The sequence below is a fragment of the Rhinolophus sinicus genome, chromosome 6 (genome assembly GCF_057876585.1).
Source record: "Rhinolophus sinicus isolate RSI-liver-muscle chromosome 6, RSI-T2T, whole genome shotgun sequence".
NCBI classification, from domain to species: Eukaryota; Metazoa; Chordata; class Mammalia; order Chiroptera; family Rhinolophidae; genus Rhinolophus; species Rhinolophus sinicus.
In genome coordinates this window covers 49795217-49822873 of record NC_142506.1, presented here as the reverse complement: position 1 = coordinate 49822873, position 27657 = coordinate 49795217, and the positions used below count along the sequence as shown (strand labels likewise).

At 40.8% G+C, this 27657-nt stretch overlaps 1 protein-coding gene across 8 annotated transcripts in view; it reads right to left on the bottom strand.

The window, feature by feature from the left end:
* Positions 1-27657, bottom strand: part of CHRM3 (cholinergic receptor muscarinic 3) — a 437857-nt gene that overhangs the window by 220899 nt on the left and 189301 nt on the right. For 5 of the 8 annotated variants that reach the window (XM_019746847.3, XM_088799092.1, XM_019746845.3 and 2 more), the window contains exon 3: positions 24360-24422. The exons of the other annotated variants lie outside the window; for them this stretch is intronic. The gene's annotated coding sequence lies outside the window, so the exon portion shown is untranslated. The remainder of the gene's footprint in view (positions 1-24359; positions 24423-27657) is intronic. 8 annotated transcript variants of the gene reach the window in all.

Sequence of the window (27657 nt, the reverse complement as noted above, 5' to 3'; positions counted from 1 at the left end):
AGTGAATGGCCTATTGCTTTCTGATGTCATGACAATATTTTTTAAATGGACATTACATTAGAATTTTGCTAGCTTTCAATTCTTCACGGGGCTGGAAGGGAGACGTAGAGGATAAATTTGAGTATCACATTTGTGAATCTTAGTTTCATGATTAAGAAAAAAGCAAGTTAATTTTTAAAGTGTTATATACATTTTAGACAATTTTAAAAAAAATATTTAAATGGCTTTCACCCACAGTTGTATCCCACTGATTCCCTTCAAAATTCCCCAGAGATTTCTTTAAAGGGAAAGATTTCCAGGTACCACCTCAAGAGGCCTAAGGTAAGACCCAGGAAATCTGTATTTTTACAAAAGTCTATAAAGGAATACTGAAACAGTCTTCTACTGGTGAGAGCTGATTATAACTAACAAACTGCAAAATAAATACATTTTTACAGGCACTGCACAAACTTTAAGAGTACACTGGTATCGCTCAATTCCTGTCCCAGATGTAAGACTAGCTTGTTGTTTCATTTGGAAATCCAATATGCACAGCTTTAGCTTTATTTCTCCTTAAAAAAAAAATAAATTGGCCTAAAATAACTGGGCAGTAAACTAGAAATTAATTTACTACTATACATTCTTCCTTTCTCTATGATTCCATCCATTGACAACTGTGGCATTGACATGTGATGAGGTCACCTTCAGTAGATTTGCATGGGGAAGCCGCCATGTTTCCCTCTCCTGGGATGCGAGGCTGGGAAAGAAAAGTGAGTATGCTGACTATGAGCTACATAGGATTCAGGAGTTCAGCAACCTTGACAAAATTCAATGTGTTAGCTCGTGATATCCTCCTGGGTTTGCTGAGATATGCTAAAGCTCTGAGACAAAAGTAATCTGTGTGGAAAGAGGGGGGAAGAAAAAGGAAGAGCCAAAGAGGCAAGCTGGGAAGACAGGAAGCCAATTAGTCAGACAGCAGCACCTCCTCAGCCCCACTGAGGAGCTGCCCCAGCACCAGGATGGCACTGGCTCTAAATGAAGACCTTCTGCTTCCCCAACAGGAGTTCACGTGAGACGTTAAAAAAAAAAAAAAAAAAAAAAAAAAAAAAAAAGCAAGGAAACAAATGAACAAAACCCCCCAAACAGAAAGAAAAACCAACCAAACAACAAAAACAAACAAAATAAATACATCTATGCTTGATTAATGACAATTGCAGAAAACTAACTTGAGTCAGTCAAAAACTGGACTTGGATTTATTGAGCACCTACCCTGACCAAGGGTGGGGGACAACATCGGGAACCAAACGAACATCATCTCTATGCTCATGGGTTACTTCAAATATTTCCTAAAATCGTGGCCTGGTATTGTTTTGAGGTTATCACACAGTTCTGCTGCCTTAAGGAGAAAAATCAACACACTCCCAATATTTGACAAAACTTGAATAGGTGGCTACCACATCCAACTGGAAACACTGACACATGTCCTAAGAGAATCATTCTGTCATCTGTGATTTCTGAGTTGACATTGTTACGTCTGTAGTTAAAGGCTTTCATGAAGTGTCACTGTAACTATCTGTACAGCTGTTTTAGAAATGGGCACATCACCCCCGTCACACTTTATACTTGTAAACGTGTGTGGTAGAGATGACACCTGCGCGGGCGAGCCAGGTTGACAATCATTACCAGGGTTCTAAGCTGTCTCTTTAATCAGTTGGCAAGGAAGTATAAATAGTGTATCTGTATTAATCTCTAAAAGAGCAGCTTTCAAACTTTTTTGAATTCTTATCCACAATAAGATTATATATATATAAATATATTGCAATCCAGTGCATCCATGCAGACCAAACACACGTATCTAAAACTGCAACTAATGTTTCCTTAAACAATATTTATTCTCACAATGCATGGTGTATTTCGATATTTTCGGTTCTTCTTCTTCTTCTTTTTTTTATTTTATTAAAACACTGTAGTCTGTAGGGCAATTTTAGGTTTGCAGATTTACTAAACAGAAACTACCGAGATTTCCATATAGCCCTCTCCTCAACACCTCTCTCCCCCAGTTTCCCTTATTATTAATATCTCGCATTAAGGTGCCACATGTGTTACATGTATGGAACAAATATTCATGCATCTTCATTAACTAAAGTCTACAGTGTACCTGAAGGGTCACTCTTTGTTTTGTACATTCACCACCTCTTAAATACAGGGATATGTTCCAAGACCCCCCAGTAGATGCCTGAAACCATGGATGGTACTGAATCCTAGATAAACTGTGTTTTTTCCTACATGCATATACCTGTGATAAAGTTTAAATTATAAATTAGGTACAATAAGAGGTTAACAATAACTAAGAAAAAAGTAAAACAATTACAATAATACACTGTAACAAAAGTTATGTGAATGTGGTCTCTCTCTCTCTCTCTCTGATAACCCAGAGGGCTACTGACTAACAGGCAGGGAGGGTATACAACTTGGAGACGCTGGACAAAGGAATCATTCATGTTCTTGGCCCAACGCAATAGAATGGCGTGAGATTTCATCATGTGCCTCACAACGGCATGCCATTGAAAACTTATGAGCTGTTGAACATTGCTGGAATTTTCTATCTAATATTTTCAGACAGTGGTTGACCATGGGTAGCTGAAACTGAAATGCAAAACCATGGATAAGAGAGCCCATGGCATTATCATACAGAAGAGTGGCACTGCCTTAAACATCACCTGTGCTCCACCTGTTTATCACTCACTCCTTCCCTCCCCACGAACCTTTGGCAGTCACGGGTCTTTTTACTGTCTCCATAATTTTACTGTTTCCAGAATGTCATGCAGTTGGAATTCTACAGCATGTGGCGTCTTTCACACAGCTTCTTTCATACAGCACCATGCATTTAAAGTTCCTCCAAGTCTTTGAGAGCTCATTCTTTTCGTTGCTGAGTAGCATTCCATTCTATGAATGTACTGCAGTTTGATACTATTAATGCATTCTATTTCATTGAAATAATTGGGTTGTGAATTAGGTAAACAATAAACTGATTCCAGAACCTATGAATGGATCACATCTGTAGTTTAAAAACTGTTGCCTAAAATATAATCTTAGGTGTGTGCTGGACATAAAGGGACAGACACCTTGGTCCTAAGATAACAGGAGTTTAGAACATTACTGGGAAGGAAAAGTCAACATCTGTGAGATGTTTAGTAACAGAATGGTAATAATAAAACAAAAGGGAACAACAACAAAGAAACCAAAAGTAAAAGAGATATACAACCTAGGAATTCCTTAGTATTGAGGAAAAGGACACACTGGCAACTACCATGATAGTGATATAAATTTTGTAAAAGCAGGACCTTCCTGTCATCTATTGATCATGAACCTGGGCACATTACTTTTATACACCTAAGTTTCAATGTAAAATGTATATAATAGTAATATCTTTCTCATTGGTTACTTTTGAGAAAAAATGAATCATGTACACATAGAGCTAAGAAGAAGAACTGGTACACAATAAGATGTCAACAAGTATTAATCTATTATTATTATTATTATTCATGCTATTTTTAGTGTTTGCCTGGAATATAGTAAAACTTCAATACATATTTAAAAAGAAAAAAGACTGAAGGATTCCAATTTTCATAGACTTACTTGGTCTGTGGTAACTTTTCAGAAAAGCCCAGAAGTGAGCCTTGAAAAATGTATACAGTTCCGTAGGTGCAGAGAGGAGGAGTGATGTAAGAGGCTGAGGATGTAATGACAAACCAGGTTGAAAAGTAGAAAAGTAAAAGAAGCGTTCTGAGATAACAGTGATCAGTTTGATTAAAGCATAGTTAGGAGACAGGAAAGAGAATCATAGGACTCCCTTTTAGAGATGCTAATGACCTTTGCAAGTGACAGATATTCGAACTTCCTCTTTCAATGGGTAGGGAAGAAAGACTTCAGTGACCTAAGCAGAGAGAATTAAAGTCCTAACGCCCTCAGGCATCCACTGTGAAGGGGGTTAACTCCTCTGTGCATCTTGGATTAGTACTAGCTGTGTACCATCCTGGGGAAAATTGAGAAGATATTTCAATTCTTTTGTGATTAAAAATTCATTTGAAAAACATTCAAATAATTGCGTTCTGTGGCTCAGATGAGAAATTGCTTGAGAAAGTCTACTGATTGTCCAATAGTGTAGCCATTTGCCATATACAACTGTTTTACATTTAAATTCAACACAAATAATTAAAAATTCATCCCTTCAGGTCACAGTAGACAAATTCTTGATAACCATAAGTGTCCAGTGGCTCCTGCCCTGGATAGCTCAGGTGTACACAGAACAGGTCCACAGTAGAAAGTCTCTTGGGAGAAAAAGGGTCTAGAGGCCACAGATGAAAGAAACACAGAGAACCAGGTGAAGTTTACACTGTACCAGGAGAGGCTGGTAGGTCTCTACGGAGGGCGGAAGGTCCACATAAGAGAAAGGCTACAGTTATTAGAAATCTTGGGAACAACTGGAGTAGCGAGATCCAGGAGAGGCAGAGCAGGAGTCAGTAAAGGAGAAAAGTCCCTTCCCTTTTCTTCAGGGACATAAGGAGTGAGGACATGTATAGAAATAGATAATTTGAAATGGAAGCTGTGGGAACTCATGCCTGTTAACCTTGAGCAGCAGGAAAAACTACCGCAGAGGCTGAAGGAGTTAGACTGGACTCGTGATTTCCCAAAATGGATATGGAATAAATGTACTTACTGAAAGTCAAAATCAGTACAATTGTTTTGAGGATACACAGATACTTTTTACAACTTGGCAACTTCTGGTGCCAACATGTGTGTTAATTTGTACATCCATTAATTAACCCGTCAATTATTATTAGTTATTAGGTCCTAATATACCACATATTCTGAGCAAACTTATAATGAAATTAGAAAGTCTGGATTTACAGAAAGAACTTAGAGAACAATATAAACAAGTGCTAAATTATAGAATACAGCTTTAAAATGTTATCTCAAATTAGGTACAGCAACCCCTTGGCACTCACACGGCAACTCTTGGCTCTTATCCCTTTGCCAAAATCATGAATATATCTTGACAGCCCTGGTTGAGTCCAAAGAAACCTTGGGCTCCCTTTCCACAGGGTATTGGAAAGGGATGGGTATTATTCATTCCAATGGGTAATGAATAATACCCACTATTCAAACTACTAGTTAGTAGGAGAGATAAAAATGATTGCAAATCTAGTACAAATAGTATTAGAAATGTAGGGTGACTCATGCAGAGGGAGCCATTGGTAAAGCTACAGCTGTATTTCATAATCATAAACTCACCTCACTGTCTGAAATCCAAAGAGTTCATCACTCATCAGAATGAAAGAGTAAACCTCAAGAGCTGGACTTACTGTATTAGCTATTCAATGCCTAATCTAGGAACTTTTCTTTAAGAATAATCAATAGAGCATATAAAGAATTAATAGTAAATTAAAATTAACAAAGAGGTCCAGACTAGACCACTTAAAAATAACCTGATCAAATATAGTCCATTGTTCTCAGTTTTTCAGGGATTGTGCAATAACAAACCTGTCAGAATTAAAAAAAAAATAAATCTCGTAATTTCTCTCCAAGGAATGTAAAAGGAAGAGTATGGATAGCTGAGTGAAATCGGGGACAAAGAAAGCCCACAGAGCAACCCAGGGCAGTGAAGACAGATGGTATTTTTAATGTGACTTTGCTTTATTTTGAAAGGTAATCTTCCAATGTGAACATTTCTGAGATCTAAGGACTTACCTGTCCATGCTTCATCTCATAGAATCAAACTGGATTGAAACTGGTTTTATCATGAGATTTAGAACCTAAAATATATTTCTGACCAAAGGGAAAAAAATGTCATAGTATAAAGAGGCCATTAAAGAAGAAAGGGAATTCCCAAATGCCTGCTCTGGGATCAATTTTGATGCATATAGATTTTTATGACAAAAGTCACAGAGGCTAATGGATGTTTTGCGTTGAATCATCAAGACCCTGACTGCTGAGCCTGCCTCGTTAGCCAGTAACCTGGCTCCTTAATTCCAGGCTTTGCAGGAAAAAGATCTACCAAGGTGGTTGATTATACATTGGTCAGTTACCTGGAACATTCCAAACTGAGTGCAATAGTATTAAAAGGGGCTCTTCCCATTTGCCTCAATATCCTTGTGCAAAGCTGGATCAATTTATAATGGCAATGATATAGACAAAACACGGAGGCATTTTAGGTATTTCAGCTTCTCTTCATGTTCCACTGTCAAATGACTGCTTCTAAAATAATTTTATTCACTGTAATGTCAACAGATAAAATTTTAATGGACTTGAAATGGAATATACATATATGAATAGAAACATACCTTACACAAATGTTTGTATAAATATATCTATTGGCCTTTCCTGTGAAAGTCCCTTTTTTGATTTTTATACTAAATCCTTTGTATTAGAATATCCTTCCGTTTTCTTCAAATGTTGACAGCAAAGATTAGTTCCGTTTTTTAAAATGACCCCCGTTTTCAAAACCAAAATTTCACAATTCTATATCAGTCTCCTAACCTATTTTAAAATCCTAAAAGTTGAGAACCATTATTATAAGAGAAAATGACTCTTTGATGTGTACAATCATCAAAACATTTCAACGGATATGCTTTTAGAAAGAAAACATACAAGTTATAAAAACAAAGTATGATTAGTTAGAAAAAATAATTTTAATACAAAAAAGGGTTTAGTAGCAGTGTTTTTTTAAGTCCTAAATGTAATATTTGTTCATTATGGAGAGTTTAAAAGAAGAAACAATAAAAACGTTTAAAAAGTCACTTATGATCCCAACATCAATTATTTTAATATCCATTCCTTTTTCTTTGCATTTTCTTAATAATTGATTTTATAAAAAGGAGAAAGCATTAAATTAATTGTTTCCTTTCATATTACTTGGGAAGCCTTTGCAAAGACTGTCCATTTAGAAATGTCTTCTTGGACTGTTCCAGAGATTTCAGAATTACACTAATATCATGCCTGACTGTGCAGGTTAGTGAATTAACTTTAGAGAACTCAGGTGGGCACCAGACTCTTGGAGTAACTGAGATGAAGATGGCTAATCCTCAGTTTAAAGAATTACTCCAAGAGCAAAAGCTGACCTATAGCCACATGTTTGAGGACATCCAAAGTATGTTTAATTTGGGGTTCTATGAAAATATCTTGAAACCAAAGAGCTCAAAAAGCTTTTCTTACAAAGACAGGGATAGATAAAAGTATGATTCCCCCCCCCCCCCCCATTCGACAGATGAAAAAACCCATCTCATCCAACAGCCCAGGACAAGAGTTTCTGATGCTCTCTTGGGCTCTATTGTTAGATCTTGCAAATTTTTGTAAAAAACAAGAAAGTTTCACTTTGCTTGGCCTTTTGGCCTGCAAAAAAACTAAGGCAGGCTGACATTTTAGCTACAAATTTTGCAGCTGTGTAATCACTGGGGTCTGGGAGACTGGAACTATACTTGGTTCGGCTCTTGAATGCCTTTTGAGATCAAGACAATTGAACTTATAATTAGCAAACTACCATAAGTCTCAGAGTATGACACATGAATAGAATTCTTCCCCTTTCTCTTCCCCTGCACAGGGACACAAAAATAGAACAAGTAACCAGTATGTTACTTCTACTCATACTAACTTTTAAAAATATATCCAGCGATGGGACGTGGCAAAGAGCAATGCCCAGAACGAAGTGAATAATTTTTATTTTCCGCTAATATCAAGGCTTCTTGCTGATACGAAAGAGTCAACCTGAACCTGTTAGAAAGGTGTTTGTCCTGAACTGCCCTTCCCATTCCATTCCCAGTATTGCAAATCCAGCTCTGGGCCTTATTACTTTCCATGGGCCACTAAAATATCTCCTCCGATTTAGTCTCCCTACTTATTCTCGAGTTAAAGCAACTCACAAATGGATGCCAGATAAATGTTCTGAAACACATCCCTGCTCCTGTCAGTTCCCAACTCAGAAACAATATATGACGAGTCATCAAAGAGAAATTAGGAATTGAACAGTCAAGGTCCTTCGAAACCAGATGACTTGGTCATTTTAAAATCTGGAATCTACATACAGAGGCCCCTGTCTCTGAAAATGGAACTGACTTGCCCTTACCCCCATTTGCAAGTCTTTGTTGCTTCCTGTCAAAGGGGGAATGGCCACATCAGTCCTTTATACCCTGCAATATTATAAGTGATGTTAATTCAGCATTTTCGTTACTTAGCCTCTCATCTTAAGATGATTCTTTCTCATTGCTAACTCTACAGAATAGCTCTTCACAGTGAACAAAATGCTGGCTTATAAACCACTTTCCTTGACTTCCACAACTCTGTGAGATTGGTGGATGTGACCATCCCTGGTACAGGAGAGGAAAATGAGGCTGGGAGAGGTTAGGTGACTTGTCCATGGTAATGTAAGTAGAAACTTACAATGGCAGAAGAAAACTCAGGAAGATTATCAGACCTATTTGTAAGTCCATGCTGAGTATAGGAATGGGAAAGTAGAGAAAGGTCACAGTGAGAACCCTTCTTTCCTTTCTTCCCCCCTTAGCAGAAGGGATAAAAAAAATAGCTAGGCAAGGATTATTTAATGCTTACTAAATGGCAGGCACTGCACAACTCTTTGCATGTAACTATCTCGGTTACCACACAGAACAGTACTTGTGAGGTACCTATAACTACAAAACACTGATGAGGAAACAAGGTCAGAAAATTAGGTTGCCCAAGGTGGAACGGGGATTTGCATTCAGATCAATTTGTATTCCAGCCCACAAATCGAATCTCTCTGCCAATACTTCTCACATCTTTATTTTCTGGTTTAATGTGAACCACCCGGAGAACTTGTTAAGTGAGATACTGATTCAGCAGGGCTGTATGGAACCTCAGAAGATTCTGCATTTGCACCAAGTCCCCAAGTGATGTTGGTGCTGCTGGCCCATGGGCCACACTCAAGTACCACATTCATTATGTTTCCCTCAGACAGTGATGGAGTTAGTTCCTCCAGTCACTGATGTCCCAAGTCTGGGGACCAGCCCAGGGCAGGGAAAGAAGTAAGGAGAGAGGATCCCTGACTCTGTCTCAGCCAAGACTCCTATTCTAGTCTCTCTAAACACCCCTTCACTGTTCCCTGGGATACGCTCTCTCACCTCCCACTTTGACTCTTGCATCCTTGTTTTCTCATAAGAATATGTTCATTTTGAAGTACATACAACCTTATTTCAAGTAATACTTAATGGTATCATTTTGCATCATAACCTCCTTCTGTGTCTGCAACACAATCCTATCTACACTTACACTATATGCATTTCACAATGTTCTGCTTTTAGTCTTTGATTTGACACATCAGCTCATAAAATTCCTTAGTTTATCTAGTTTTCCATCATTAAGCATCATTCTGTGTTATGTTACTTCGTGAAGAAACGAGTAGAATGTGTCGGCTATTTTTTTTCCAGATGGAGACCTACGTGAGGCACAAAGTTGCATATGTGAGCTTTCATTTATTTATCCATCATCGCCCTAGCTACGATGGACCAGGCACTGTGCTCGGTGTGCCCTCGGGATACGCTTATTCCATTTGGAAGTCAAAACACATACTATACATTTTTAATACGTCACTCTCATAGTATATGCATAATACTACAAAACATAGTATTGTAAATACATTTCGTTTACTTCGTGTTAAGTGCTTCACGTTCTTAAATTAATGTCACCTCCCAACATAAATCTCATTACATTCAGTTAGCCTCTGCAGATATTTGCTCTAAAATGTGCCTGTACACACACAAAACCTCCCCTCCCCTTTTGTGAAGCGAAAATGAATCAATTTGTGCTAAATTTCTCAGCTTCAAAGGCAAGGCTGGTCCTTGGACACATCATCAGGCTGTAATTGGCTTCCACTCTGTTACAAATTAGGTTTTTAAAACTTGCCTTGAAATCACAAATCACTTTCTCTTTCGCAGTCTTTAGAAAGTCAGCAATTTCTGGCTGCCCAGTGACACTCACTCACACTTCTTTTTTTCCCCTTTACACACACTTGCTGTAACCTGGGGGATTTATGTGCGATTGTCTTTATTCTCACAGCATCATGTGTGGCAGGCGTATTAACATCCCATTTTACAGATGGAAAGGAAGGCTCAAGCAGCGTATAACAGCCCTAACCCTCACTGGGCAGGAGATTCTCATGGGAGGCTCAGCTCTACAAACTTGACGGTGTTCTCATTACTGCTTACCCCGCCCACCCGTTGGGTCACCTTTAATCTCCAGGTCACACCAGAAGCGCCAAGGCAGGAAGGGCCACATGGCTGACTCTCCAGGTTGACACAGCCAGTCAGTGAGAGGAAGGGGTCCCAGCATAGGAGCCTAGTCCAGAGCTGGGCTCTCATCCCCACCAGCTAACCTGACGGGGGTCCCTCAGTTGGAGGTAAGTGACAGCGCTGGGGCACAGAGCTCAGTCACTGTATAGGGCTGGCTTTCTTCAGAGCCATCCCTTTAAACCCAGGACAAGTTTCAATCTCTACCTTATTTGAACTCAAGTGAGCATGAGGCCCTGCTGCCAAGCCCCTCTGAATTGGGGGGAAAGGAAAAAAAAAAAAAAGTAATATCAGAACCACTTCCTTTTCTGACCATCATTGTATTTCCACTGCTGGCATCTGTGCCCATGGACGCCACCTTCCCTCTCTGCATCCACCCAGGGCCAATCCTCTGTTGTTCCTTCTCACCCATTCAAGGGCTTTACTCCTCAAGTGTCCCTCTGTCTCTTCCTCTGTGTTTGCCCTGTCTTCCTCAGTTATATCCACCATTTCTTAAATAGGCGTTAGTATCTCCTTGCTTATAAAAGCTCTCACCTGGCCCCAAGTCCTGCCTCTTCTGTCTGGACCACAAGCACTGCCCTATGTGTTTCTGCCCCCTTTGAAGATCAAGCTCACCTATGAAGTTGTTGCGACCCCTCACTTCCAGTCCTGTTTTTAACCCCATTTCACATCGGACTGCCATTTTCCTGACAGCCAATATTTCCGTAATAAATCTTGTACTGTTCTTACTACGTCCATTTTACATTTCAGTTTCCTGAATATCACAAATTTCTGGATCAGTCTTGCCCTTTCCTCATTCTTGAGACTGAAAACGTTCTTATTTTGACCCTTCTTCCAGAAGGTTTTACGCAGATACAAACTTACCAAAGGTCAGTATAAGCTCTGTGCCTGTGGCATCTCGCATCCATTGTGAACAGGCTATCAACTGGCTTCCATCTTTTTCCTCACACTTTTGTTTTAGCTTTTCCTTTATACCATCATGTTCCCTTTTGCTTTCTCCTCTTCAAACAGGTTCCCCTTTTCAGCTCAGACGTAAGTGGAGGAGGAAAGAGGGCTGGGTTGCCGCTACTCAGGGCCACTTATCCTACTGTTATCTCTGTTGTCGGTGCACTATGCTTATACTTTCTCCCCAACACTCCCAGGTGAAGACACAGAGCACCTCTGCCACCAAGGAGATGACAGGACAGAGGTGCAGGTACAGATGCAGACTCCCAGGCAATGGAGAAAGAACCACCTCTAAGATAATGGCCCTCAAGGAGCATATGGAGGAAACAAGTTTAGATTTGGGGAGAAAAGGACAAGAAGGGATACCCCACATACACTGTGAGGATGAGCAGACGTTATTACACTGAAGTCATGATCTAGTAGCAGGAAGAGGCACCACTGAGCCTGGGGGAGGGTGGGGCGGAGCCTGGCACCTTAGAGCATTTTTTCAAGGGTAGAGCGAAGGGTGGAAGTTAGGAAATGCGAGGAACAAAATTTGAGAATTGGACAAAAAACAAATCACATGCTAAGAAAGTTAGTTTTGTTTCTTTCCTTTTAAGTCAATGGGTAGTCTGACTGCTTCAAACAATGAAATGGTTATATGTATCGAGGGCTTGCAATGTGCCATTTATTATCTTCACAACACCCGGTGAGGCAGGTACTGCTGTTTTTCCATTTCATAGATAAGAAAACTGAGAGGCATGGAAGTTAAGTAATGCGGAAAGTCACGCAGATGGGAAGTGGCTCAGTTTGAAGTATGATTAGAGCTTCATTTCAGAAAGATAAAGGCATGTGTCTAGTTTCTGGGGTGTACCTGCGTAATGCACACAGGCTCGGTGAGAGACAGAGAAGTGGGGAGGCCAGAGAAGCAGAGCTTAGCTCTAGCCTTCTGATTTGGGGCATATGGCAAAAGCCATGCAGAGTTGTCCAGTTAGTTACACAGGTGTGACACAGATGCAGGCACAGATGTGACTCCTTGGGCTGCAGGTCTTAGTTTCAGCCTAAAGGTTAAGTGAATGAAGAAGAAACGAATTCAGAACCGAACTTTGGGAGGCAGGGAAGGGGATTTGACTTAAACAGTAGAGAGAAGAAAAGAGAAAGGAAGGAAGGGGCACGGGAGGGAGGGAAAAATGCTGACTGACAATTAGGGGAGAAAGTGGTAGGAAGAGGTTCAAGGAAAGAGAATTTCAAAAAGGTCAGTGGTTAAAAAAATTTGCAGAGAAGACAAGAAAGTTAAGCGTCAAGAACTCTTGGGGTTTATCAACTGGATCTGTTCATCTTGACAACTGCAGTTCTAGTGAAGTGGGAGAATCATGACAAACTCAGTGGGGTGAGGACTGGTGGGAAGATGAGGAAACTGAGTAAAGAACAGGGTGATGGATAGTGGGAGAAAGAGTCAGGAGTGACAGAAATCACCAGAGAACCTAGGATGAGGTGTTGTGTGTTTTCTATCTGAATCCATTTTACATTTACATGTGAAAGGCAAATCACCAAAGTAACTACAAAGCGTGAAGACACAGGAGTTAGCAAATACACACCTGAGGTCTAAAGGAGTAAGACCCACAGCTCATGCTGTCTTTGAGTCCATTCTTTCCTTATTCCTGCTGGCAGCTTCCTCCTTAATTTTTAATCTCCTTTTTTTCTGATTCAAGTGATCTATATACGTATCTTCCCACTTCAATCTAGTGCCACATCCTCGTAGTGTTGTCCAATTAATTTTCCTCATGTTATTTTCCTGCTCCTACCCTTTCAGTGCTATTCTGTTCCTTTCAGGATAAAATCCAAGCTTTTTAAAAAAAACACAAAGTCCTTCTCATTTGGGTCTTAGCCACACTACACATACCAGTGTTCTGACACCATCCCCTGTCTTCTCCCCTCCTACGATGCCCTCTGGTTTCTTTCTGCCCATATACATTCTACCCTTTTCTCAAGTATCATAATACATCACCTCTTTCTTATAGGGGGTATCTCTATGCCCTTGAAGTCACAACAATTTTCTCTTGGCATGTCATTAATACAGTATAAACATATCGCAAAACTTATATATGTTTATCACTGTGAAAGCATCAAAGATATAAACATGCTAAAGAGACAGCCCATGACAACAATGGGGTCACAATCTGTTTGGTACTTAAATTCCTTGGTTACATTACTTACATCTGACCTTACATTTAACACTTATAACATTAAAAACATATCTGTGCAGCTTGTCAACAAAACTGAACTGCAAGCTCTTCAAGGATAGAAGCTGTGTATTAAAGCATAAGTACAGATCATCTAACATCTCTATCTCAGGAATCGAGTAGGAATTGAATAACTATTTTCCTTAAAGTAAAACTTGATAGAGTTTGCTGTCTCAGAAGAATAAACAAACTGTAAATTGAATTTTCTTTTATATCCCATGATATGCTAAGATGTAAATATGGCACTTCCATAGCTTTTGCCTTTTATCACATTATGAGATTGTTTTTTCAAGGCTTTCTCGTATGTGCTTTGAATTTATTTCTTATACTTGCATGTAGTTTGGTGCTAAGATTTTGCCTCTCATTTTCATATTCATTCCTGTAATGTTTTCATTATAAGCCTAAGAGTTTTCTCATTTCACTTGGAATGTAATTTAATTTCTCCATGTGATGGAGCTGTGTCTAAAACCCTCATTTAGTTGAAAAGTATAACCTACTACTCCAAACTTGGATTTTCATGAAATTAATCACCTCTATTACTTCACTTGATTACTACAGTTCCCTACAGCTGCTCTTTAGTTACAAGTTTTTATAGCCATCCCATAAGATTTATTTTTCATGTCCATATACTGATACTATTTGTGAGTTTATTTTATATGCCATTCTGTGATATAATTTGCTAATTTAATCAACTTATTTTGATTTTTTTTTCTGATTTTATTTCTTTTGTATGGATATGGATATCCACATAATATGGATATCTGTTTCTCAATGTTCCTTTTAGTTAAAAATACTGTCTAAAATGATCCAAGATGGTAGAGTACATAAACACTGTGCTTGCCTCCTCCCAGGACCACATTAAAATTACAACTAAATTATAGAACAACCAACCTGTGGAACCATCTGAAGTCTAGCTGAACAGAAGTCCTATAACTAAGGATGTAAAGAAGAAGCCACACTGAAACTGGTAGGTGGGACATGAAATGGGTGGCTTCACACATGCATGTGCCAGTTGAGAATTGGTAGAGATATTTCAACCACGGAGGTTACCCCAGAGGAGTGAGGGACCCCAGCCCCACACCACACTCCCCAGCCCAGAGTACTAGTGCGGGGAAGAGGAGTCCCACAACATCTGGCTGTGAAAATCAGTGGGGATTCCAACCTTCCCAGTGGGACAAAAGGCTGCAGGAAACCCATTCTTTTAAAGGGCCCATACACTAAACCAGTTGCTCACAGGCACTCACTCTGGGCTCTGGAGAAGGGACTGTGACTCAGGAGGCATCAGAGACATACAGACTGAGTTAGGTGGCTTCAGGGCAAGGACTGGAGGGACTATTGCCATTTTCCCTGTGTATAGAATCCTGCTCCTATGCAGCAGGAGGGCAAACACCATCTTTTCTGTGTTGAGTACCCCCCACACAGCCAATAAATCTGCATTGGCCTGGTGTGTTCCACTCACTCCACCCTGGTAACTCCCTGGGATCCAGCCCCACCCAACTCATGCAATGCTGGAGGCTCTTTTTGGGCCAGCAGCCAGCCTAGCCCACACTGCACTCTTGGATATCTCTCGGGGTCTGTGTGCCCAGGATGGCAGTGGCAGGCCTCAGTTTGCTCAGAGACTTGCTGAGTAGCTCCAGGCTCAGCACTGGCACCAAATCAGAATCTATATTAACCTGGTGACGACCACTCATCCCACTCTGGTGACTCCGAGACCCTGCCTCACTCAAGTACTGCATGAGGCTCTATTCATGGCTGAGCCTTACAGGAGCTAGTAGGTAACAGCAAGCCTTGGGATATTCTGAGCATTTTGCAGAGCTACGCCAGGCCTGGTACTGGTGGCAGCCATCCTCGGTTAATAGCATGGCCCCTTCCATATTCCTCTAGGTCTAGCACAGGGAGTGACCAATGGTGGATTTCTTTGTACCTCCTACCAGGTAGTCACGGAATTGCCACAGGCAGTGGCTGACTTCTGCACTGGAGACCCTTCCAAGAGTCCCCATAACCCGCCTACCTGGAGGTTGGCTTTAGACCACAGCAGAGCACCATCCAATTAGTCCCACAAGTGTCATACCCAAAGGGTGGTCTCTGCAGGTATCTGAGCCTACTGGGACAAATCATGCTCCTTGGGATAGCCCCCTGCATAGCACCTCATAAGCCGTGGATGTGGCCAAACCCTACAGCCAGTCAGCCTGAGGGTCAATCCCAGCCACTGATGTGCCAATAGCAATTAAGCCTCTACTATAACAGGAGGGCACATAAAACCCACACAAGGGACACTCCTGGAGCACCAGCACAGGTGACTAGGGAGACCGTGCCACTGAGCCCCAAAGGGCACCTACTACATAAATCAACCTGGAAAGACTGGGAGACATAGCTAAAAGTGTTCTCCTTGAGATCAGGAATAAAACAAGGATGCCAACTTTCACCAGTTGATTCAACATAGTACTGGAAGTCCTAGCCACAGCAATCAGACAAGAAAACAAAATAAAAGGCATCCAAATCAGAAAGGAAGAAGTAAAACAGTCATTATTTGCAGATGACATGATACTACATATATAGAGAACCTGAAGGATTCCACCAAATAAAAATTAAAACTGGTAAATGAATTCAGCAAAGTAGCAGGACACAGAATTAATTTTCAGAAATCAGTTGCCTTTTTTATACACCAATAATGAACTGTCAGAGAGAGAAATTAAGAAAACAATCCCATTTACAATAGCATCCAAAAAACAAAAATAAATACCTAGGAATAAATTTAACCAAGAGGGAAAAGACCTGTATATGAAAAACTATAAGATACTGAAGAAAGAAATTTAAGAAGATACAAATAAATAGAAGCATATACCATGCTGATCATTAAAATGTACATGCTAACCAAAGCAATTTACATGTTCAATGCAATCCATATCAAATGGCATTTTTCACAGAACTACAACAAAGAATCTTAAAATTTATATGGAGTCATAAAAGACCCTGAATAGCCATGGCAATCCTAAGAAAGAAGAACAAAGCTGGAGATATCATGCTACCTCAGAGCAAACTATATTACAAGGCTATAGTATTCAAAACAGCATGGTACTGGCATAAAAACTAACAGACAGACACAAAAATCAATGAAACAGAATAAAGAGCCCAGAAATAAACCCACACCTATATAGTCATTTAATCTATGACAAAGGAGGGACGAATACACAATGCAATAAAGACAGTCTATTCAATAAGTGGGGTTAGGGAACCTGGACAGATACATGCAAATAAATGAAACTGGGCCATCTTCTTATGCCATATACAAGAATAAACTCAAAATTGATTAAAGACTTAAATGTAAGACACAAAACCACAAAACCCCTTGAAGAAAACATAGGCAGTAAACTCTTACATATTGCTCTTAGTCATATTTTTTCTGGTATCTCTCCTTTGGCAAGTTGGAAACAAAAGAAAAAATAAACAAATCTGACTACATCAAACTAAAAAGTCTTTGTACAGCACGGAAAACATCAATAAAACAAAAAGAGAACCTACCGAATGGAAAAAGATGTTTGCCAATGATACATCTGATAAGGGGTTAATATCCAAAATTTATTAAAAACTCATGTAACTCAACACTAAAAAAAAAAATCCAATTAAAAAATAGGCAGAGGACCTGATTAGACATTTCTCCAAAGAGGACATACACATGGCCAACAGACATATGAAAAGATGCTCAACATCACTAATCATCAGAAAATGCAAATCAAAACCACAGTGAGATATTACCTCACACCTGTCAGAATGGCTATCATCAACAAATCAACAAACAAGTGCTGGCAAGAATGTGGAGAAAAGGGAACCCTCATGCATGTTGGTGTGAATGTAAACTGGTGTAGCCACTATGGAACATGGTTTAGAGTTTCCTCAAAAATTAAAAATACAATTAACTTATGACCCAGAAATTCCACTTCTTGGTATTTATCTGAAGAAATCCAAGACACTAATTTGAAAAGATATATGCACCTCTATGTTTATTACAGCACTATTTACAACACCAAAATATGGAACGAACCCAAGTGCCTGTCAATAGACAAATGGGTAAAGAAACTGCGGTACATTTATGCAAAAGACTATTACTCGGCCATAAAACTGCATGAAATTGTACCATTTGCGACAACATCAATGGACCTATGCTAAGTGAAATACGTCAGATTGAGAAAGACAAATACCATATGATCTCACTTACACACAGAATCTAAAGAACAAAATAAATGAACAAACAAAACAAAAACAGACTCATGAATACAGAGAACAAACTGATGGTTGCCAGAGGGAAGGGAGGTGAGGATGCTGGGTGAAAAAGGGGACGGGATTAAGAAATACAAATTAGTAGTTATAAAATAATCATGGAGATGTAAAGTACAGCACAGGGAATATAGTCAATAATGTTGCAACAACTATGTATAGTGCCAGGTGGATCCCAGACTAGTCAGGGGGATTACTGCATAAATTATATAAATGTCTTACCACTATGTTGTATACCCGAAACTAATATAATATTGAATGTCAAAAAAAAAAAATAAAAAAAAAAATACTGTCTCTGATTTTCTTTTGTTCCTGATTTGGATTTTCTTTTCCTTTCAGTTCAAATGTTCCTATGAAAATATATGAGTATGTAAGCATATTTTTAATGCATTGCTTTCATTGGGTCATTTCTGAAAAGTTTAATTTTATCTTTTAATCTATTCCCTTATAGTATATTACAATCTTGTTACAGAACTTTTTGATTTACCACTTCCACTTTATGTGCCGTTTTGAACCTAATTGTAGGGATTCCCACAGGTTGGGCTCAGAGCCCTGAGACCCATGTGTGGCCGGCAGTGCCTGGGTGGGGCGCCAGTCATGAGGCTGGTGTGGCTGGTTGCTGTCTGGTGCTGAGCTCCAGGTCTCACAGACCGCAAGTATAATGAGGAGACCTTGTGCCTGCTGCCCCTCCACAATGCTCTGAGCACAGCAAGGAGAGCTCTGCCACCTGGACATCCAGTTCAGTGCCTGGACACAGGCTGAGCTGCTGCCCCTTAGGGACATGGGGCTGTGAGCTGATGGAGGGACTGGAGGTCCAGGTTATCAAGAAGCACAGTGTAGAACTGGGAAGATTCAGGGTGTGAAGGATTAGGCTGGAGGTTTCTGGGGGTAGGACAGCTCTGCATAGCAGGCTCACGTCTCTGTCTTCATCTAAAGCAGATACTTCTGTCTAGTACTGCTCTGAGACCCAGGTACCAGGACCCAGCCTGGGCCCTGTGTGCCACAGCCTTGCTCCTCAGAGAGCACTCGGTGTCAGTGTCAGTCCCCTCACCTGAGCACTCAGTCCCCTCACCTGGGACTTCCGAGATGTAAGAGCTCAGGGCCCCTCAGCCCTTCGGAATCAGAATCTGCATTTTAGCAGGTAATCACACACACACATTCATATTTGAGAAGCGCTACATCAGGGGGTCCCCTCTGACTCTCTTCTGGCCATGACCCTCTATAAGGGAAATGCCATGATGAGTGAGTCCCTCCTACACCAGGCTTCATATCCTCAGGTCCCCAGAATCCAGTGCCCAAAGGCCGATGTCTGCTCACTCCTAGGGCATTAGGTGGTCTCTTCACCTCCTCTGGTGCCCCGGGACTCTGGGGGGCCAAAGCACAGCTATGACACAGCAGGAAGAGGTGTGGTGAACTTCCAGGTTCAGTGTCCACAGGCACAGCCCGAGAATGAGGCCCATGGAGGAGCAGGAAAGAGCTAGGGTGGCACAGGGCCACCAATGTCTTCTGGCTCCCGGTTCCACAGACAAGGTCAAGCCCACTTTTGCCCATTTGTAGCTAATATGCCCTTTCAGTGGGGTCCGAACTACGTGTGGATTGACAGATATAAAAAAAATATACGCTTTCCACTAACGTTTAAAATCCTTGATACTGAAAAGTTGGGTTGGATGCCAAAATCATTTGCCTCATCCTAAGGAATTTCAACATTACATTTGTCAGTGAAAGAAAGTAATAGCTGTTATAGTCATGACACAGAATTTCAATTGCAGGAAACTTCTGAAGGACTATAAAATAGGCTTTAAATTTTCTGTCATCCACTTGTTCTTACAAAGCATCACGCAGACAGTGACTGTCAGGGCTGTGGGGACACCCCCGATCAAGAATCACAGGTCACTATTTCTAATATAACCCTGATCCTTCAGAACAAGTTATATGTGAATTTATACTTCTCGTTAAGACGTGAAAATATTTTATTTGGAAATTTTATGTAAAGTCAATACTTACATAGTATTCTTCCCGACACTTTTTATTTTCTCTTCTTTTACTACGAAGAATATGTAATGAATTTTTCTCACCCCATTCCATATAGATGCCTCCAAATTCCATCTAATTTACCCCTGTGCCACTGAAATATTCCAGGTGCACAATGAAGTGACTGAAGGGGAGAAGCATGTACCCAGCTAGACAGAGCTGATTACAAGCTGAGGTGCCCAGAGCTCACACAGAGATACCACATGCATGCAGCACATCTTTGGATCACAAGGGTCTATTACTTCTAACTTTTAGTCGACATGTATCTTTTAATTAAGTGGATTTCCTTCCTTTGTACAATTTTAAAAACAGTTGTTTCACCCCCTTCACAGATCAGCTTTATACTTTTTCTTTAACATTTTCCTAACATATAATTATCATTTTCCAAAGACCCAAAAGTGCTGTGAATGTGACTGAAATAAGAATGTAAATATTTTATAAACAGCTGTCAAATCTCAATTGGCAGGAAACAAAAAGCCCCGAATTGCTGTAATCTAACCTCGAGGCTACATCATTTAACTGACAGATGAGACACTTTTCTAGTTTCCATTTTCCCATCAGCATTTTAATCCATGCGCATGGGGTGCCATCCTGGATCGTCACTGTGACAATTTAGTTGAAGAGGGAATGATCTCTGAAATGCTCTGAGGGAGATGCCTAGAGCAGTGCCTGAGTTCTTTTCATGGAGCATTTTTCACACTCACTCTAGCTAGGATGTCTGTTACTAACAGGGACTAAATATTGGCATCAAGGGGATATCATCATGCCCATTTTTTTCCAAAGGAAACATTTTGCTCTGAGCAGTTCAATAATTTATTATTTCTTTCTTTTGGGCTTTCATTCAATACACATTTCTCATCGCTATGTGGCAGCTTAGCCAAGAATCGATGTAAGACCCAAGAACTGGTGCTATCGCTCATCATCAGAGCTCAGAAATGCTACTAGTGAGACTGCCCGAGGGGTCAGTCCGTCCCATGGACTTCCTGCTATTTTCATGGGCACTGCTGTCGACAGTTCCTCCCAGAAATTCTGTTTTTCATTTTCCCCTCTATTTTGTTCCCTTCCTTCTGGTCTAAGCAATAGGCATGCCAGGGACATCTATAAGCATGGATTAATTTCTTGGGGGACATTTGGCATTTTCTTCCTTTGCCTTCCTTCTGTCAGTGAATGTGCACCACCCTCCTCAGGAAACAGGCATCCTGAAGGCCCTGTGGGTTCGGCTGTGAGAAAACAGACAAGGCCCTGCCTGCACGGAACTTAGCTCACACTGTGGCGATACATAAACAGCAAACTAGAAACAAATGTGTCTGCCAAAATCCCTTAAGCTACATACATATTTGTTCCATATACATAAGGGGGTATGTTAACACGCCTTAAAAATAAAACTGCTAGCTTTTAAAAGGAATCAAATTTGGGTGCTTGGGATAACACTCATTTTGAGAGCATGGTTAGAGAAGGCCGCTGAGCTCTGAAGGAAGGGCCGGGGCCAGAGCACTGCAGTTTAGGCCCCAGGGGAAAGAGCACACGGACACGTTCAAGGAAGAGAAACAACACAGGGACGCTGAGAGAGAGGGAGGAGAGGAAGGAAAGAAGAGGTACATGTAGAAACCCTATCGGAGGACACGTAAGTTATGGCAGTGCATTTTGGGCTTCACTCTAACTGTACAGTGAGGAGGCGAGGGATTTGAGCAGGTGTCAGACAGAAGAGTCAGAAGCTCTGATCTGCGTCCCCAGACGCTGGCTGTTGTACTCAGATGGACTTGGTACAGCAGGAACGGGAGCCAGAGGACCCCCAGGAAGCTCAGGCAGTTGTCCAGGCGAGACAGAATGATAGACTTGGAGTAGGGTCAGGGCAGAAAACACAGAAGTGAAGAGCTTCAGAGTGCATTTGACAGAAAGAAAAGGAAAAGGAAAAACAGGTAACCTGTAGGTTCAATGGCCCAAAGGAGAAAGTTTGCTTCAGTAGACACAGCATTCCCTGCATGAGCAAAAGAGAGCCAAGAGGAATGCTGTTACTTTATACTAAGCGAATGGCAGAATATCTACACTTTCAATTGACAACTAAAGAACAAAGGTCCAGAGAGGTGAAATTGCTCCTAAAGAGCTGGCTGTCACCTGCATTTTCTGTCTCGTATTTTCCAGCCCACGGACTTTTCCACCATCTATCACTACCTGCCTGACTCAGCTCAGTTCCCATTCAATATCTTGCATGGTTTCCTCTGGAAAGGAATTTCACCCGTATGGTCCTGTGTGGCACGGAGTGGTGCCTTCTTTCAGGAAATGTAACTAATAAATGGCATTGCCCTCTCTGTGTCACCACTCAGTAAATTCACTTTCATAAATTCAACTCATCACTTTCATAAATTAAACTCTCACAGCTACAGATTTAAAAATAGCCTTTTCAGGTAGGAAGACGGAGTATTATTAATAACAAAAAACAATGTTCCAAATATAGTGTCTTCTTGAAGATCTGCTCTTTTAATTCAGGCAGGGGATTAAATCAAGAAGGGAAGCCCTCCCAGGGGCTGGACCGCCTCCCAGAGCTCAGCAGCCAGAGCTGGGCCACTGGCTGCAGTGAAGGAGTCTGGGAGATGAGGGTTTCTGAACTAGATAGTTTACTGCCCTTCAGAATATCAGGATTTTTTAGGAAGGAAGAAGGGGAGAGAGGATGTCAGGTAGCCTGTTAGCACTGTCTGCTGAATACAGAGAGGATCATTAACGAGAATATTTTAAAGACTGAGCTTTTTCACAATGTTGCTCTCTCTTTGTATTCACAATCAGATTTGCACAACATTCTGAATAAGGCAATACAAACCAAGGAGTGATATTTAAGCATCTATGGATTAGATAAGCTATGAGGTCCCATTATGCTAAAAATGTAAACATTCTGCCCATAGTCATCCACCACTGCATTGATAAGGGTCTGCTCTGAGAAATGTGTTGTTAGGCGATTTCATTGTTGCGCGAACATCACAAAGGTGCTTACACAAACCTAGATGGTACAGCCGACTACACATCTAGGCTCTATGGTACAGCCTATTTCTCCTAGGCTACAAACCTGTACAGCACGTTACTATATTGAATGCTGTAGGCAACTGTAGCACAATGGTAAATATTTCTGTATCAAAACATATCTAAACATAGAAAAGGTACAGTAAAAATATGGTATTAAAAAAGATAATGCAATGTCCACCTGTACAGGGCACTTCCCATGAGTGGAGCTGGCAGGACGGGAAGTCGCTCTGGGTGAGGCAGTGTGTATGTGGGGGGTGAGTGTCAGGACCTAGGATGTGGCTGTCCACTACTGGGGACTTTATCAACACTATGCTTCCCTGCTTCCTTCCAACAAGGTCAGAAACAGGACACGGAAGCTGGCAGTGCTGCTCCATGAACAGGGATGTGGGCTGGGCTGATGGGGAATATGGAGGAGAAACTGGCTGGTGAGGCATTGATCACTTAATTGTGACTGTTGGGAGGGAGTGAAAGTGGCCTGAGGACCAGTAAGAATAAGAAACCAAGATAAAGAGATAAAAGAACATACGGGGTTATCATGACGATGTGCTTTGGGCTCTTACGTACTGGAGCAGTGGTCAGATTAAGGAACTCTATGGTATTCATAAAAAAGAGAGTGTTTAACAAGCACAGGGTGGAGAACTAAGGACTTGGTATTTAAATTTGGAAATTGGTTTTTGGTTCTGTTAACCCTATTTGACACAAAGGGCTCTCAATGGCATTGAACTGATGAAATAAATAAAACTCATCTATGCTGTAGACCATTACAGCCTGAAAATATTTCCAAAATACAGGAACTGGCTGGTCCCACACCATCACAGAAAGCTGTCACTAAAGTGGCAGTGGCACTTGACACTTGTGAAGGTGGCTCCTGCAGACCTGAGTCCTGTACAGGATCTCACGTTCTCAATAAAGAACTACAGCCATGTCCTCTGAACACCATCAAGCCAGCTCTGGGAGGGCTGCAGCTTCTTCTGAATGTGTAACGCTGGGGGGACAGGCTCCTCTGTGTTGAGACAGGTCAGGGGCTGAGTGACTGGGATGCAATCTGTGCACTCAGAACAGAGGAGCTGAGAGTGAGGGGGCATTCATTACCAAGCCCCACAGATACTGCTCCTGTCAGGGAAAAAAAAACATCCTCCAAACCACAAATCCTTCCATGTCTTACAGGACATTTAGTTCCATGATAATCTTATGGGATCACTGTGGCATACATGGTCTGTTGTTAATGGAGACATTAGAGGCGGGGAATGATTGTATTTCAAAAAATTCCATATTGCTACAGTTAAGATACAAATGAGTATTTAATAAAATCAACCTTCTTCATGTTTCAACAAACATAGCTTCTTTGTAACTTTGAATCTGATGAGCAAGTAAGCAAAAAAGTATCTTCATTGACACAAAAAGTTAAGCACAATTGAATATTTATATTAAGACGCATATAGTAGCAATTACAAAATGTATTGAGAAACATCAACTTAGAAATTCCTATTCCTCATTAATCTGGCCTCTCAGATCAAACCACAACCCCCCTTTTCTAAAGCAAATAATTCAATGGAAAAAAACAAAAAGATCTTACCTTATACTACCTCAGCGGAAGTTCTGGATGTCATTTATTTGGCTTGTAATCAAACCCCAGGTGCTAGAAGAGAATAAGAAAATGGGGTTAACATATAGCCAGAACCCTGGAAAAGGGAAAATCAATAGGTTACACAAGATTTGAGACAGTGAAGGAAAAATACAGAATTTTCTATTGAAAGTGATCTCCTAGGTCATGGTACCTAACTCTCATGTGACCAATGAGGGCACAGGTGGTTAGAGAGGTGAGGGACCTGTCATTGGCAAAATAAATGCTTCTATCAACTTCCTGTGAATGGCTCTTCCTATAGTTCCAAAGCTCCAGTCACAATGAAGGGACACATGAGTAAAGTGAGAGGAAAAAAGAAGTTACGCATCCCTTAATATTCCACATTAGAGATAGTGCTTTCCACGTATAACAAGTACATTAGTCCTGTCTACTTTCAAAGAAGTCATGAGAATGATGCCTTAGGAATTCCAGTTGGCTACCTTCTCCCAGACACTGTTGGAAATACATACATACAGTTATCTAATGATTAGTCCAATTCTCACACAGGCTACAATCCAATCTTAAATAAAATCCCCTCTCTCCATGTTGCACACTGATATTCACATTTTTAAATTGTCCAAGCCTGGCATTTAGTCCAGGAAGGACTGTCTTAGGAAAGCATCTCTTTCAGAAGGTTGACCTAGAGAAAGAAAAAGAGGCAGCGAGTTCCATGAGAGGATAAGGAGGGACGTGTGTCCTTGTGAAGGACATCTTTGGGGACAGGGGGTCAGGAAGGAGGAGGAAGTGCTACTAGAGAACTTGAGGGTGAAACCTGATATTATTGAATTTTTCAAAGGAGGACCTTGCAGTTTCCACAGAATGGTGAAGGTGAAGTCAGATGACAAGCGGACGGGAGGCTATGAGGTGACAAGTAGAGGGGTCCAAGGTGCCTATGGAGGGATTTCCTCAGCAAGGAAAACCGGAGCTTAGTGCAGCCTGGGAGAGTATGGCCTGGGACAAGGTAAGTGCAGGAATGAAGAGAAATGTTTACTTAAAATAATGAAAAAATAGATTTGTATTTTGCATTGTCATGTTTTTAAAGTATCAATCTTCAAAGGATTGGGAAAAAAGAAAAGTCATTGGTCCCCCATCAGTTTGAGAAGCACTACCTTAGAGAACATCAACTACTTTGTCGCCTCAGTGTCCCTTTCTCCTTTCTCTAGGGGCTCTGCTGCTCACAGCGTTGAACTGTCAATCAAGGGACCCTCTCTCAGCAAAAGGGGGACACCTGGCCATGGGAGTGCTGTTAGCTTGCTTCTCTCCCGGAGCCCCAATCTGAAGCATGTGTCCTAAGGAAGGAAATGGCTGGAGCTGATCACCTCAAGAGATCCACTCAGTTTATACATGGGGAAACTGAGGCTGAGAGTGTAAGTGAGTGGAGGTCACCTGAATCCAGGCAGTCTGACTCTTCCCACTACTTGCCTTGCCTCGCCTCTTTCAGATATCGGCATCTCCTCAGGAAATACTGTGAGTACAACTGGAACTCCAGGAGAAAACTCAATCGTGTTAACACTCCCACTCCTACTAGATGCACTGATGGATCAGTCATCAAACAATACTCATGGGGGAGGACAGAGTCATTTCTGTTCCTTGTCTCTATCGGACAAACACACGTTTTCTGCCATATGGGGCAAACCAGTGAGCTTAGAATTCACCTTTCACTTTAGATTCCTTATACAATCTAATGAGCCACAGGTTGAGTATGTAGTGAATTCCACGGAGGCACGGGTCAGTCCTCTCACAATAACCGACTAAGGGTCTTGCACATAGTAGTTGCTCAATAAGTATTTGTTATGTGGTATTTATAATAAAAATTAACAATTATCCAGAACATATTTGCCTAATTTACAATTAGGGGTCTCAACATGACTACATACTGAGATTCACATCAGTTTAAATACGTAAATGTTTAAGTCTCAATAATATAAAATTAAGTTGTACCCTTAATGATAACATAGAAATAAACACTATTTAGTCATTAAAGTGTCTGCTAATAAAAATCTGTGTTCACTAAATGAACTATAGAACAATAACTGAAATGGAACACTCTGCAGTGTTTCTGACCATGTTTCTGGAGAGTTCATCTCAGGAAAACATTCATTTTGACAACCAGTGCAGGAACTGGCCTTCACCCTAGCCTCCAGTTCTGTCCATTGCAAATGAATCGCACATGGCATTCACTTAGGGCCAACTTCAAATCTCTGAATACAGATGACAGGCTCCTCCAAAGCCCTGCGAACATGGCTGAAAAGATCACATAATCAAAATATGATTGGTGATTCCAGAGACTGTTGTCATAAGCATGCAGTTAGTCTAACAAATAGGAAAACAAAGCCAGAGACGGAACGTCATCATGGAAGGCCAGAGCAGACGCTTCTCTCAACAGGCCAACAAACATGACTTTGATTTAGGATACATACTGAGAAATGCAGGCTCTCTTATTAATGTCTTCAAATTAGTAGCTGCTTCTGCCGGATCACCAGCATTCGTGGAGGTGACTGAGAAGAGCATCAATGAGGGAGCCATTTGGGACTTTTAGTATGATAACCTGAACTGTCCATTTCCTTAAAACTTTTCCTAAAAATCGTATCTGCTTACTTTCTAATTATTTTGAGTATGCATATTGCTCTTACCGCTAGGAAGAAGCAGAACATTTGAGTGGATGTTTTCCAATCTAAGCGGTTGATAAATGATTCTGGAGCCATCTGACTTGGACAGCATTATACCTGCTCACAGTTTTGAAATAAATAAGCTCCATTAACTAATTTAACTTCTTGTATTCAGCTGAAATTAGATCCTAGCCTCTCAGGGAGGACCTAGAATATTCTCCTTTTTCACTTTGCAGTGTATCTTTAGTTTTTTTTAATCTGCCTTATCAAAAGATCTAAATAACAAGTGCTTTGACAAAGTTGAGCCTGACAGCATGTTTTATGGGAACAGGATATAAATAGGAAACATAGTTCCAAGTGTATATATTATGCTACGTCTGGTTTGCATTAAGTTCTTATTCAAAAACAGCACTAAGTTCTGTGTTCATTGTGATGTCCTGTTGTACTTTATCTACTCCCATCAGAGCCCATCTTCTCATTTTTAGCCATCCCACCTAGACAAGGGGACACATAACTAATAAAAACACGGATTAGTTCTTATGAATGAAATCATTCATTCCTTCGTCATTACTCCCAATTTGCAGATGAGGCTCAGGAATCTAGTTACTGTCGCAAAGTTGCCCCGTAAGTAATTGCTAAAC